This window comes from Lissotriton vulgaris, unplaced genomic scaffold (genome assembly GCF_964263255.1).
Source record: "Lissotriton vulgaris unplaced genomic scaffold, aLisVul1.2 SCAFFOLD_1021, whole genome shotgun sequence".
Classification (NCBI taxonomy): domain Eukaryota; kingdom Metazoa; phylum Chordata; class Amphibia; order Caudata; family Salamandridae; genus Lissotriton; species Lissotriton vulgaris.
This window is the reverse complement of record NW_028251416.1, coordinates 50767-66271: the sequence shown is the minus strand read 5'-3', so window position 1 is coordinate 66271 and position 15505 is coordinate 50767. Positions and strand designations below refer to the sequence as shown.

At 43.2% G+C, this 15505-nt stretch overlaps 1 pseudogene; it reads left to right on the top strand.

Moving 5' to 3' along the window:
* The window catches only part of LOC147662889 (uncharacterized), a 130121-nt pseudogene extending 118647 nt beyond the window's left edge, over positions 1-11474 (top strand).
* The last annotated feature ends 4031 nt before the right edge of the window (positions 11475-15505 follow it).

The window sequence follows — 15505 nt, the reverse complement described above, 5'->3', positions numbered from 1 at the left end:
CTGTGTCTTGGCCCCATTCCTCTTTTCCATATATACTAACGCTTTGGAGGAGGAATTGAGGGCCAACGTCATAGACTCCCCAAGACACAATAATAAGCAGGTCGTCTCCCTTCTCTACGTGGATGACGTGGTATTAATGGCCAGAACAAAGATAGTAATTCAGAAAGCACTTTCCGCCTTTACAGAGTTTATGGCTTGTAGGGGCCTAAAACTAAATGCAAAAAAGACTTGTAATGTTGTGTGGGAAACGGCAAAAAAATGATAAAAATCCAGTAGTGGCTGATGTTAAAATTGAGTACACTAGAACCTTTTCCTATCTAGGCGTAGTTCTTGAGGGTGCGGGCTCTTGGAGTCCAGCGGTTAGGAGTGGGACCCTCCTATTCAAAAGATCGACCACGGCATTAATGAACTTTGCACAAAAACTAGGTAAAAGACAACCAGAGATTGTTAAAAAATATATATAGCAAAATGCAGGAGCATAGCAATGTATGGGGCGGGCATTTGGGGTCTTTGCAATGTTGCGTCAATTCAAATTGTGGAAAATAATTTTATAAGATACATCTTAGTGGTTCCGCAGAGTACACCTGTTTTTAACTGCCATGCTGAATTGGGAATTGAGTTTATTACGGATCACATTAAACTGCAACCAATTTTATTTTGGCACAGAGTTTGGTCCACACCCACTTTGGGATTGAACAGAGAAATCATTAAGGACGTTATGGCCTTGGACCAGGCAAGAAATATTCCATGGTTAAACTATGTTAGGGAGCTGCTAAACGATCTGGACAGACCTGAATATTATGATAATCCGGAGTCGGTCTGTGATATACCCAGAAAAGCATTGAAACAATTATGCATGAGCCACTTCGAAACTCTTAGAATAACAGGTGAAATCAACAAAAAATCTGTCATGCAACATCAGATGATCCTAGTTTGTTACACGATTCAACCCTCTCTGCGTATTTGCCTGAAGGGTTTTGACAGATATATACTGACCAGGTTTAGATTTGATTTATTTCATCGCCTGGTAACTTTCCTGAAGAAAAATGACTGGTCAAGGGATTTGGCGCTTTGCCCTTGCGGTAATATCTCCCAGAAATCTACCATCCGCGTAGTTTTATTTTGTCACTACTATGTTAACGATCGCTTAAGGTGGATTAAGTGGTACTTGAAGCTGGGAGCATGGTGGCAATACCGCCCAGCCTACATTTTTTTGCAACAACTGGATAGCGAATACTGCATTATGATCATGACCGGTTTGTTAAAGAGCATCTTGAAGAGACGAAATGTAATAATTTCTTAATCATAATCTGGTTAGAGATAAGTGCTATCTATGTATGGAATGTTTATTAATTATGCAGAAGTACAGTTTTTAATGCTGGTATATAATGTTGATTTTAATGGTGATTATGTATGAATTGGATTATTTTTAATTGCTGCTTTTATGATTTTATACCTTTGCTAAAATCGAATAAAGCATTCTCTGAATTGAATTGAATATTACGTGTTTTTTTAAACAGTTTTTATTGTTTTCAAAACGCATACAAGCAGTAATGACAGTAATTAGAGAATCACATAGTGTAAGCAAAACATACATCTTCGAATAACTTGTCGTATATGAGGCAGTAACAATGTGTATAGCGTGTAACAGTCCCATTTATACCATCTGTCCCGCTCGGCCACACCTGCCCATCCTATTCCTCATCTGAGCTATCATCCTCATATTCTGGTATAGGTTCACAAATTTCCCCATGATAGGTATTCCATGCCGCCCAGATTTTGGCCCATTTACGGGGGCTCTTTCGATTGATGTACAACGTTCGTTCGGTTACCATAATCATGTCCATGTCCCTACTCCAGGATGCCAAAGACGGTGCATCCACCGCACCCCATTTCTGCGCAATGTTTCTTTTTGCTACTATGAATCCCAGTATGGCCCAAGTTTGTCCATAGCATGTGAGGTCATTTGGCTCCCATACGTTAAGTAAGCATCTCCGTGGCTCTGGTAGAAGTGACACCCCGAGTGCCTGTTACATTGTACGCAGAACCCTCCGCCAGTAATCCACTATCTTTACACAGTCCCATAATGTATGAATAAAGGACCCTTCCTCTCCGCAGCCTCTGAGGCAGTATGGGTGCTGAGCTCTCTGTATTCTATGTAGTGTGGTCCTAGTATAATACACTCTGTGTAGGATTTTGAGCTTTACTAGCAGGAACCTCGCAAAGATTCCCACCTCCCTGGGCGATGCCGCAGCTTCCAGCCACTCTGTGTCATCCATGTCCCCCACCTCTGCCCCCTACCTGGCCCTCAATGGGATTGTTGGGTCTGGTAGGTTATTGATTAGTTTTCTATATGTGAAGGACGTAGCTCTCTTTTGCATGTGGTTAGTGAGTAGCCTATCCTCCAGTGGGGCGGCCTTCGGTACGTCAGTATCCTGTGGGATCACCGCCAGTAATGCATGCCTTACATGTGTGTATCTGTAGATTTCTGTGGAGCTCAGGCTATACTGTTGCTGCAGCTTTGGAAACGGTATAACCGTACCCTTGTCCCAAAGATCTCCCACCGTGGAGATGCCTATGGTGTCCCATTGCTCAAAACCTTTACTTTTTCGTAGCTGTCCCAGCTTCTTGGTGTCCCATAGCGGGGTAAGCCTGGTGATAACCCCTCCCCATCCCAGCTTTTTCTGGGCAGTGTGCCATAACGCAACTGTGTGTTTCGTAGGGCCCTTTAGCTTAAGTGTCATGTCCCTATCATACAATGCCGCTAGCATATTGTTCGCACCCAGTTGGGCTCTATCCGCCCTAAATGCCGGATCATCCTGAGGTGCATGTATCCACTGGTTAATGACCTTAATGTGCGTCGCCCAATAGTATAGCTGCATGTTAGGGAGCGCGATCCCACCCTCGTACCAACTCTTATGTAGCTTAATTTGTGCTATGCGTGCGGGGCGATGCCCCCAAAGCAATGCAGATACCTGAGCCGCTATCTGTTTGAAGTATCAGGGCGGGACTGAGAATGGTGTGTTTTCTAACGCATATAGAAATCTAGGCAGCGCCATCATTTTGTACAAAGCAGCTTTACCCAGTAGCGTTTGAGGCAGAGACGCCCAATGAAGCACATCTCGTCTCAGTCGGTCCAACAGGGGGTCCAGATTCTTGGAGAAAACCCCTGCTGTATCCTGGGTAATGTATATTCCCAGATATTTAAATGAATCACTAGCGATTACTAGTGGACAGTCTGCGGGAATGCGCGGAGGCGGCCCCTGCAGTATGTAGAGAACTGATTTCGACCAGTTAATCGTGTAGCCCGACACGTTCCCGAAGTCTTTACATATGTGGAGTAGTGCCGGCATGGAGCACTCCGCGTCCGTCAGATACACTAATATATTGTCAGCATATAATGACAGACGATCCTCCCACCCCTCCTTCCATTGAATACCCCGCAGTAGTGTTGTGTGCCTAATTAGCGTCGCTAAGGGATCCAGGACCAGCGCGAACAGGAGCGGCGACAAGGGGCAGCCCTGGCGCGTCCCTCTTGCCAGCGGTATCTCATTGGACATGTGCCCGTTAGCTGTCACGCGCGCTCTGGGGTTGGAATATAGGAGCCGCACCGAAGCACAAAATGTGGGCCCAAACTCCAGACGTGGGAGGACCGCAAAGAGATACCTCCAATCTACCATGTCGAAGGCCATTTTCGCGTCTAGGGACAATAGCACTGCCGGCTCCGACAATGATGAAGCCTTTGCCAGCGTTCCATGCAGGTGTCAAAGGTTGAGTGCCGTATTCCTGTTAGGCATAAAGCCCGATTGATCGGGGTGTATTAAGCGTGGTAAGTGAGCCATTAACCTTCTGGCCAACAGTTTAGCTAGGATCTTTGGTTCGGCATTGAGCAGCAATAGAGAGCGATAGGAGGTACATTCAGACGGCGGCTTTCCAGGCTTAGGGATTGCCACTCTTGTTGCTATACATTGGTCTGACTGCAGTTCGCCTTTTTCGAGGCTTTCTTTGTACATCACCAATAACGGCGGACTCACGGTGTCTGCTACCCGTTTATACCATTCTATCGGGATACCATTCGGTCCCAACGCTTTGCCTGATTGTATCGACCTAATCGCCAGCTGTAACTCATCGGTCGTTAAGTCTGCCTCTAATTCCTGAGATTCTTCTTGCGTCAGTGTCGGCAGGTCTATATTCCGTAAGAATTGCACCACTTCTTTCTCCGTCACCTCTGATGTTGGTGCATAGATTCCCGGAAATAGTCAGCCAGCGTGTGTACTATATCTTCTGGGTCTGTCACAAGGGACCCCCCCGCCTTCCGTACCTGCTGTATACCCCTAGTGCCCGTTTCTCATTTGTCTAACCACGCCAGCAATTTTCCGGCTTTATCTCCTACATTGTATATTTTATTCCTAGTCGCCGCCATGTTTATTGCTGTCTGCTCATGCAGGTGCGCTCTATGCTGCTGTTGTCTAAGGTGTAGAGCGTGTGCTGTGTCTAGATTAGGGTCTGCCTAATGCTCCGTGTCAGCTGCCTGAAGGGCTATTTCAATGAATAATATGTGTTTTATTGATTAGGAGCACAACACCACTTTGTTTAAAACATTATTAAAATCACGATTACAGAGACCTAAAGGTACTCAGATTAGGTCCCAGTGAGGGCCAGTGGGGCCACTACCTTGTAAGGAGGCACAAATACCATGTAGTAGACATCGGCAACAGCGGATTTCTTGCGCTCTCAAACGGTGAGCGTTTCTTGTTCCACTATGTCTCAGACGCATTTCCTTGGGCATTATAAACCAAGTATTCATGACAATACATTTTATCCCTCAGGGATCTCTGCTTTTTAGAATAATTTCCCTAGTTGGAAGATATCAGTCTCCATACTGGTTGATGCCTTGCTGTGGGCTCCAGCCTATCCTGGAGGAATCCTGTTCCCACATAACCTGGTTACAGCTAGGTGAGTCAATTTGGAGTCCTCCTTATGTTTTTTAATTAATTTTATTGGATAACACACACCATTCTTGCGTGAAGCTTTGTTTCCCCGTACAGGCTGTCGTTAATTTACTAGTCCTGAGGAAGACCTGCCGTGATTTGTATACCCTAACACACCAGGGACGAAACGTTATCTTATTGGTCCATGATCGTGGTCAACCATTTCTAATGAAATAAATTAAGAGATAGGGTGTATATTGAACCAGTTGCACAATAAGGATAGGCATTTCTTTATTAGTTTCATGTGCATTTTTCTGTGTTGTGTTGTATTAAGCACTTTTGCACGTTGTGTCATCAGTCACATTTTTCGATATTTGTGTGTCTGTGACAGCCATATACGAAGAAAATTGTGTATATTATTTGAGTATATGATTTGGAATATACAATATATTTAATAGTTATTCTGTGTGTTGTCTCGATTTTTATTGATTGTACAATGGGGGTGTTAAATATTGGTTTAATATAGGGCCACATTCCATCTATGTTGTGTATATTGTTTAAATAATTTTTGAGACCATATATTGATCTGCATACATTTGTGATATATTCTAGACACCACCTTTTCACACTAAGGAATTGCGACACCCAACAGAACAGCTATATCACTTTACAGAAAGTTTGCATTTTCCTGCCCTAGCCATTTGGTGCCTGCAACCTGTCTCTGGTCACATGACTAGTTGAAGTAGGCAGTGGGGTTTCTGTATTCCTCCTAGACTGTCACAAACAATGGGAGTGAACGTGTGACTGGATGGGCCATCACTAGCTGGATGGGAGGAAGCAGCTTGGCCCAGCCTCACTTACACCTGAATAGGCTGTATCCTGTGTCCACACAAAGGTCGGCATACTCCCTATAGTTTAGACTGGAGCCATGGTAGGAATAACAGGGCAAGCCTCTTGAAGCTTCTTCCCACTTCTAAGGCATAACTGTGTATAAAAGAACAATCTCTGAAACCACCCCTTCATTATGCTTCTGGACCTGTGGATACTGTGCCTAGAAGAAAGATTGCTGTGCTGCTGAATGTCTGCCTCTCTGCTGTACTTCTGTATTGCTGTGCAGAATTGTTGCCCTCTTGCCTGGGTAAGAAGGACTGAACCTGCATCCCTAAAACCCATAACCCAGGGTGACTTCAACGGCTGGTTGGCTGTCCTCCTGAACTGAAGCCTCAGGGACATAACAGGCTTCCAACAACCTTGCATCTGCACTTGGACTCTGCCATCTGCAAGTCTTTCCTGCCAAGTGGTGTCACCCAAGTCCTGGACACTTCGAAGTGGGCCTAAGGTACTCTGCTAGCCTCTGTGGATCCAGAAGAACCAACAAATGTCTACTGTGCAGCGCAAACCCAAGCAGAGCCAACCCATCACCACACTACATGGATTGGAACCTCTGCAAAAGAACTGCATCGAAGCCTGAGACTGCATCGGACCTGCCGCAGTGTGACACATCCCCTGCACAGGCCTTCACATCCCCCGTCGACAGCAGCCTCGGCGATGGACTCCACATTGTAGCCCCACAGCTCCTCTGAACTGAAACATCTCCCCAACTGCGCAGCGCATCTCTGCCTTGGACTTCACATTGCAAGCCACCATTGATGACGATGTAAGAAGACCTCACACTGCAGGCACGCCACATCTCAAAACCAATGCACCTCCTTAGCTGCACGACTCATCTTCGACACGGATCCACACAATGCTCCGCAAAGTGGATTTAAGGGACTCTGTTCAGCAAGCATAACTGGGTCCCTGTAGCCGACACACAATCTATAGCGGTCAGCCTGAGCATGTTACTGTGTCCCGAACTGCCGTGACCAGATAGCTTCAGCTAGTGCTTTACTCTTTTGGCGCCATTTACTCTAAAAACTTTAACATTCAATATCTCCAGTTCTACTAATTAGATTTTCGTCATTTTGGTCATGCTTTATTTATTCCATTTGGCTTTATTTGTTTACGCTGATGTAGGATCTTTTTGTGTGGTGTTTTCACAGTTTTTCTAACAACCCCCCACTGTCCATTAGTCTGATTATGGCCTGAAGCTGTTGTTTTCCTTTGCATCTCAGCAGTTATTTTTCAATTACCTGGCCGCGTCTAGAGTCCCTGGTCTGTTCTGTATATGTTCCGGTTCCATACAATAACATGGCTCAACGAGATCCGGAACCTATTAACAAAACTCCATCTAGACCATCTATGGACTAACACTGACCCAACTGCCTTCCCATCAAAGGAGATTGTGAAAAAAATGTACTGGGATATGACTTTGCAATCTGTGTTGACCTCTAACCCACATTCCATGTTAACATCCCGGTATTTGGAAATCAAATTTGCTCCATTTTGTGAACAATACTGGGATTTTATTACAAAACCTATGGATGGAAAATTGTACTTTCAATTTAGAGCTGGTAGTTTGCCCCTAACGCTTTCACACAAAAGTGGTCGCCTAGTAATATTAATGTATGCAACCATTGCAAAGACTTGGTTGAGGACATCTCGCACTTTCTGTTTGCCTGCCCTCTTTATGCTTCTCCAAGAAGGAGGTGGTTAAAACCAGCATGTCAGAATTTAGGGACACGAAGGTGCCAGGAAGCACTTAGAATTTTGGGATCAAACAGCTCCCCTCCTTTAGCAATTGCAGTAGCAAAATATCTGGGATGGGCATGGATCATTCGCACTCGCACTTTAGCCAGTGGAGTTAGAGGAAATGTAACGTGATTTTATGTAGACTAATTATTTAATTAATCATGCTTAGTGAATTTGAGTTTTTAGCATTAAATGCGTTCCTTTTAGTCATGATTCGTCAGCGTTTTGAATTTAATGTGTGTTTTAAAATGTGATTGTATTTTAGAATAGTATTTACTGATGTATAGGTTAGGGTGTCAATGCTTTTATGACAATGCTGTCGAATAAAGGTTTTGAAATTGAATTGTTCTGTATATGGCCTTTGTATCCGCACAGTAGGCCATCAAAGAGGTATCTAAATACATCTCTGCCTCCACTTTTTACTGAGGGTTTGCTGGATCAGTGGATCAGTGGCCCAACATCATCCTTTCCCCACTATGCTGCCTCTACAGAAATGGACACTGTCAATTCACATTTCAGCAAATTATGCTTTTGAGTCAGTACATAACTACTAATGTTTAGATGGCCCTGGCAGCTGTACTCCAGTTCTGTCAAAGGTATTACAAGGGGCTGACTCATCAACCCACCATCTTAGTTACCGTCCAGGCATACCCTCATAATTGCATTAGCAATACATCCTGGGGAATTAAGCTCGTTCTTATGGAGAACATGGGCCTTTCTTATCAAAATCAATAAAATATTCTGAAACAAACAGATATTGAACTGGGAGGAATTACATGGAGTTTAGAGTATAAAGATCAGTCATTTTAAAGAAAACAATAAGTCTGACCTTTCCTCAAGCTGCTGTTGCTCATGGAGTTCAGCGTCTGAGAGCTGCTGCCTTTGGCCACTCATCGTGTGGCTTATCATTTGCTTTATCTCTTGTAGTTTGATCAGTTTTCACAGGCAACATGGAAACTAGTGCTACCTGTCACAAATTAACTTACCCAGAACTATTGTAAGAATGCCATAAAGTTAGATGCAAAGCTAAAGTGCAAACTTCTTGGGCCCTGTATGCTGCTTGGTGAAATTCATGCACCGTTAGAGCACCATGTCCCTCATGTAACAAATCCATCAACTTCACCCTCCACTGTGGCACCATCAGTTATCTGCTCTTCTGACAACACCATTTACCTTGGACAACTCTGACGATGCCAGCTTGTATTTATTCATGCTGCTTAATGTATCTGTTATTCTTGGCTAAGCAGAAAGGATGCATTTGTATTATTTGTGTCGACTAATCTGCACATTGGACTTCCACAACCATTGGGTGTCACCAATTGCTCAACTTCAAATAGATTATCCGCTCACCAAAATCATTTCATCAATACCATTTTCACCTTCAGTGGTCCGCATTATCAGTTTCCAGACCAGGTACGTTACACCATAAAATAAAAAAAATCCACAAACCAATGCCCTACAGCATATTGTAGGGGCAGGCAATGAAGCCAGGCAGCTCCAGGTACAAAAATGTTGGATGAATGCCACAACACTGAGAGGTGCATCCTGCTGCCTTCGTCTTCCCGTCCATCTCTTTCTCAAAGCGCTGTTCTTGTTTAAAACTAATCTTGACTATATGCAGCTACATAGAGCTGTAACATTTATGCAAGTGCTATGCAAGTGTTCTTTCTTTACTAATTTACTCTATGAACACTGGTAAATCAACACCTTTTCTGAAATAAATAAGTTGTGACATGTTCAACTGAACTTTTATTGAAATATCTGTTTATAGTGAAATAACCTTGATAAGTTACACAGCTGGTATAGCAGAGATGTTTTCATGGCCGGTTAAATATTGTGCACGCAAATTCCATTATCTTTCCATGTAGTAATTTTAATTTTTTTTACATTCAACAGAAAAAAAACCTTGTATGCACAAAATGTTTATGAATAAAGAAGAGAATGCTGTAAATCTGCAAAAACAGCCAGAGTAAATAAGCTCCAATATTAAAGAAAGCCTTCACGTCCGAGACAGAGGACCCCGAGCATAAACTGACAGATCCTGGAAGAAGCAGTCAAAGGCAATTCAGTGGATGTAAGAGTCGGAGCTGTGCACCTCCATGCAACAAGACGAAGAAAAGAACTTTAGAGAATTAAGGCAAACTACCTCCTGTATAAACAAGTCCAATAACAGCATTTTATCATGGGATCTGTAGGATGTGGTTACATCAATGCTTTGCTGTCCACAATTATAACAACCCACCATTCAGTGCTGTAGGTATACTGCAAACACTTTCTAACTAAACAACATCAACCAGAGAAGAGCACAATGGAGTGGAGCCAGACAACTGAAGGGTGAAGAAAAGACAAGTTCTGCTATCTACAATACAAACTGTTCCCCAATTTGTTGTGACCAGTAGGATGATTAATCTGTATCCACAAGCACGCAACACCATTATTGAATCTAAAGACACAATTGCCCACTAAGAAGGGCATTTAGTGATAATTGTACTTTGTTAAATCAGAAAGACAATTTCTGAAATATCACACACTTGCAAGGAATGTGAGACTAACGCAAGTGCTTTATCAACCATGTTGGCCCATCCGGAAAAGCAGAAATAGGATGAAGAAAAATATATACCTGACCCAAAGAAAGAAAAATCATACACATGCAGCGAAAGCTTTAGCTTGTCATCACTACTAAAGTGCTGTCAGCAAACGCACACAGATGAAAAATCATTCAACTGCAGTGAATGTGTGAAGAGCTTCATTCAATTATCAGGCCTGCAAAGACATTTACAAAAACACGCAAGGGAAAAATCTTACCATTGCAAAGAATGTGGAAGTAGTTTTATTGACTCCTCAAAGCTAAGGATTCATCAGAGAATGCACACGGGGGAAAAACCATTCAAGTGCAATGAATGTGAGAAGAGTTTTAGTAGGTTATCAACCCTAAAACAGCATCAGAGAACACACACCGGGGAAAAGCCATATCACTGCAATGAATGTGGAAGTAGTTTTAGTCAATCATCAACATTAAGGAAACATCAGCGAATACACACAGGAGAAAAACCTTTCATATGCAATGAATGTTTGAAGAGCTTTAGTCAGTTATCACACCTACAAAACCATCAACGGAAACACACGGGGGAAAAACCATATCATTGCAGTGAATGTGGAAGAAGTTTTACTGAATCGGCAAAACTCAGGATTCATCAGCGAACACACACAGAGGAAAAACCATTTAAATGCACTGATTGTGGTTGTAGTTTTAGAGAATCCACAACATTAATAAATCATATGCAAACACACACAGAGGAAAAACCATACCATTGCAATGAATGCGGAAGCCGTTTTAGGAACTCCTCATATCTCAGGATTCATCAGAGAACACACACAGGGGAAAAGCCATACAAGTGCAGTGAATGTGTGAAGTGCTTTCGTCGGTTATCATACCTGTAAAGCCATCAGCGAACACACACAGGGGAGAAGCCATTCAAGTGCAATGAATGTGAGAAAAGTTTTAGTCAATCGGCAAACCTAAAACAGCATCAGAGAACTCACACTGGGGAAAAACCATATCAGTGCAGTGAATGTGGAAGTAGTTTCAGTAACTTATCAACATTAAGATATCATCAGCGAACACACACCGGAGAAAAGCCATTCAAATGCAGTGAATGTGAGAAGAGCTTTAGTCAATCGGCACACCTAAAACAGCATCAGAGAACTCATACTGGGGAAAGACCATATCAGTGCAGTGAATGTGGACGTAGTTTTAGTAAATCTTCTACATTAATGACTCATCAGCAAACACATACAGAGGAAAAGACAAGTGCAGTCAATGTGAGAGGGCCTTTTGTCAACTATCAAACCTACAAAGACATCAGTGTATACACACAGAGGAAAACCCACTCAAGTACAGCCAATGCTTAAAGAGCTTTTGATGATTTTCACACCTACTAAGCACCAGTGTATGCACACTGGAAAAACTATTCAAGTGCAGTGAATGTGTGAAGAGCTTTAGTTAGTCATCACTACTACATAAGCCTTCAGCAAACACACCCAAGGGAAAAACATTCAAGTACATTGAATAAGTGAAGACCTTTTTCTGATTATCACCCCTATAATCCTTTGAATACCATGAGCAAAAACTCACCTTAATGAAACGCGCATAGAAGTAATCCTAGAGGTGCAGCAAATACAAAAACATTTAAGGCCATCAACATCCTGTCTGTGGACATACTCAAGATTAAAAAATTGCAGTTCTTTTGAGATGAAGGACTTATTCAAAATAATAAAATTACAATTATATGGAATCTTCGAATACCAGATTATAAAAAGTAGGTGATGAAAGACTGGATTAGAAGGAAAGAAGAAAAAACTGATATTTGTAAAATTATAAAAGTGTCTGTTCTCAGCGATTGTTAATTTCTTTAACCCCTCCCCTGCTGATGACGGAACCGCTCCGTCATCAGCTACGGTTGGGCTGTGCTGATGACGGAGCGGTTCCGTCATGGCCCGGCGCCGCACCTGCGCGGTGCTGATTTCGCGCCTGCGCGGCAGTTGTATTGAGCGGGGCGGGTCATGACGGAACCGCTCCGTCACCAGCACAGCTCAACCGCGGCTGGTGACGGAGCGGTTCTGTCACCAGCATGCGGCCGCCGTGCGGCCGCCCCGCCCCGTTAGCGCTGCTAAGTTAATAACCCTTTAAGCCCAGCACACTAAAACTAATTTAACAAGCACATACTGGTGGAAATTCATAGCTGGTTCGGGTGTTACGTCATTTTAAGGAACATTGCTGGTTCTGTGGCTGCATCTAGAGAACAGTGTCCAAAAGCAGGAGAAGTGAAAGTGTGAAAATATGAGCTGCAACTCTCAGGCTTGATGCGTTCAGTTACGGTTGTTATGCCAACTGGATTTGCAAGACACCCTGATCACTAATTGAGAAAAAACAGGCTCTGATGGGGAGGGGGAGTTCCTTCTGGTCTTGGGGGCGATTGGGAGAAGACATATCTGGTAGTGAGGTGATGCAGGATTTGGTTGTGGAGTCGTCCAGTCCATCTGAGTTGCCTATTATGGGTATGGAAGTGAATGTGGTCATTGAGCTACGCAAGGACTAAGATGTGGAGTGCCTTTGTAGGTGAATGTGGGAGGATTGAACGTGGTGCACTTCTAGATGGGGAGTCAGTGAGGGTGATGTGTGTCCATGGATAGAGATTGAGTATGAGTCTGCTGCTGTATTTTGAACCGCTTGATATTTGTTGGTGAACTTGGTGGTTGTACCTGCATAGGGGGTGTTGCCGTAGTCTAGTCTACTGGTGAAGAATGCTATCTGACCCTCCTGCTGCTGTCTAGTGAGATCCGTTTGAATATTTTTCTGAGCATCTTGACAGTGTGGAAGCATGGAGCTGCTACTGTGCGGTCTTGGCTGGTCATGGAGATTTGGCTATCGATTATGATACCAATTTCCTGGTGTTGTAGTTGGAATGGATGTAGGGCCTCTGGTGCTGGGTTACCTGGCCAGGGTCCAGAGAGAGATGTACTTGCCGGACAGTACCACTTCAGATTTGTCAGCATGTAGCTTGAGGCAGCTTCTTTTCATCTATTATGCTATGTTGGAAATGCACATAAGGAAGGGTGATTGTGTGATCGATGTTTCTTCTGAGAGGGAGAGTATGAGTTGCATGTCATCTGCACTTGAGATAATGCTGAAGTCGCAGGGCCATACAATGGAGGCCGTGGAGCAATGTAGACATTGAAGAGGATGGGACTCAAGGAGGAACCCTGTGGCAGTGCCCAATATATGTCTTCCCACCCATGATGCAGGAGAAGTGATGCTCATTTCCATCATCACATGCATCTTCTAATGCACGAGCCATAGTGGCACTTCCCCAAAGGTGTACAACATCGAGCTGGATCCTTGAGAGATTTGCTGGCTTACCACTATGTAAATGATTCACAATTAGAATTTTAAATGTATCTTTTTTACAGAGAATCACTCATCCAAATCCGAACTGGTGAAAGAACAGACCTGGAGCATGATAGCAAAATTATTGATAGGAGAAAGGGCTGTTGAAAAGTTTAGTTCTCATTTGGTTTCTAAAATCTTGACAGCTAGGGAGAGATTGCATCTTGAGCAGTAAAGAATTCCAGCTCTGAAGAGCTAGAATCCAGACCTATTGACTCCCTAGTAGATATTTCTAGATTCTTGGCACTGGAAAAGAAATCGGGATTCAGAAGAGAATGAGCACAAATGATACTGAGTCTTGACACAAATGATATTCAGGCTTGTGTTTACATGCAAAGAGGAACCCTCAATTTATTAGCTCTGCCAGTGTTTGAATGGACTTACAAAGTATGTGCTGCCTCATGTGCAAACAATAAACTTTATTATGCAGCTGGGGCTTCCTCAGACCACAAATAAGATACACCGCAGCATTCTAAATAATCTGAAGTGCTCTTTTGTGTTGCTGGAGCCATCAAATACGCAGTGTTCTCATAGCCTAGGCTTGCATAGAGGAAGGAGTTCACCAATATAATATGCAACTCAAATTAAAGGAAAGGGCACATCTTCAGTAGCCGAAGATGGTAAAAAATAATGCCTTTCACTGAGTTCATTTTAGCGAAGTGCTGAGTTCAGGAAGTTTTTCCTTCCATCGACCACTATCACAACCACCCAGTCAGTGAGGATTAAGACACATGACTGGTCTTCAGTACACCCATCCTTAAAAATAACACACTACAGGGATCTGTACCAGGATCAAACTCACTTTCCTTTATGTTAACAGGAACCATTTTTAAACTCAACTCTACATATTTATGAATAAGTGGCTGGTCCAGCCATTAGTGGCATAAAGAATTTGAATACAGACACTTTTAAATCTCTACTAATAAAGCACAACCAAACATCCGACCACGGCCCATGCATGGACATCCATGAGCCTTTAAAAACACACTACAGAGGCGTGTACCAGGATCAAACCCACCTTACTTTCAAATTAACATGAACTAAAATATGATCCAGTAAAAAGCAATCACGACTCTATGCAATGTACACAAGGATGATTACATTTTACATATTAATAGGAAATCTATGTTTTTTGAAATGTAATAAAGCAAAATAATGTCTTTTAGTTCATGGTATTTCACTGCTGATTGTGTAGAAAGAGATGTTAAATGAGATGTGTTCCCTAAACTATAAAGATAATGTGCGATGTCAACAAGGAGCCTAGTTTATTTGGCAATAGAGGGCTCCTATCTTGACAGCATGACAGCTTTCAGCAGGAGTCTGACACACGTGATAACAGAGTGCACCATTCTCACCAGTGTGCCTGCTTTCTGAGTGAGAATAGGTTCTTTGCCTGATATGGTACTACCTTCTCTCCTTCTGTGTTCATGAAGAGAGACGTGCTGCTAGTAATGCTGTCCACCTTCTATCTGCGATCCTAACTGTTTGCCACCATTGTTGTGAGACAAAGCTGCTGCAGAAAGAAGGATATGGGGACTGTACTGATGCCTTCTTGTAACTAAAGATCTTTCACAAACATCTCAGGTATTGACACGGACTGTTGAGAATATCAGCTCTCCCTCTACCTCAAAGTGACTATTATTTTACACTGGCAAACATTTTCCAATTCTTTTTCTCAGGTTTGCTCGCTGCCCCTGTTGCTCTTTTCTTGTAACATATAGGGGTGGGTGACGAATTCCACCTTGTCGGTAGAGTTCACTGAGCTTTACCCATGGATCGTAGAGTTCTGAAAAACTACGCAAAGCCGCACAGGGCTGAGTTTTCCCCACTGCGCGGCATGTTGCATCATCCATAAGAGTTTACACGGACTAGGTCCTTCTTATCTGGCAGAAAAATTTGTGCCATATAATCCCGCCCGTACCCTCAGATCTAGCAACCAGCTCCTCCTCCGAGTGCCTATGGTAAAAAAGACAAGACAGGGTGGCAAAGTTCTGTC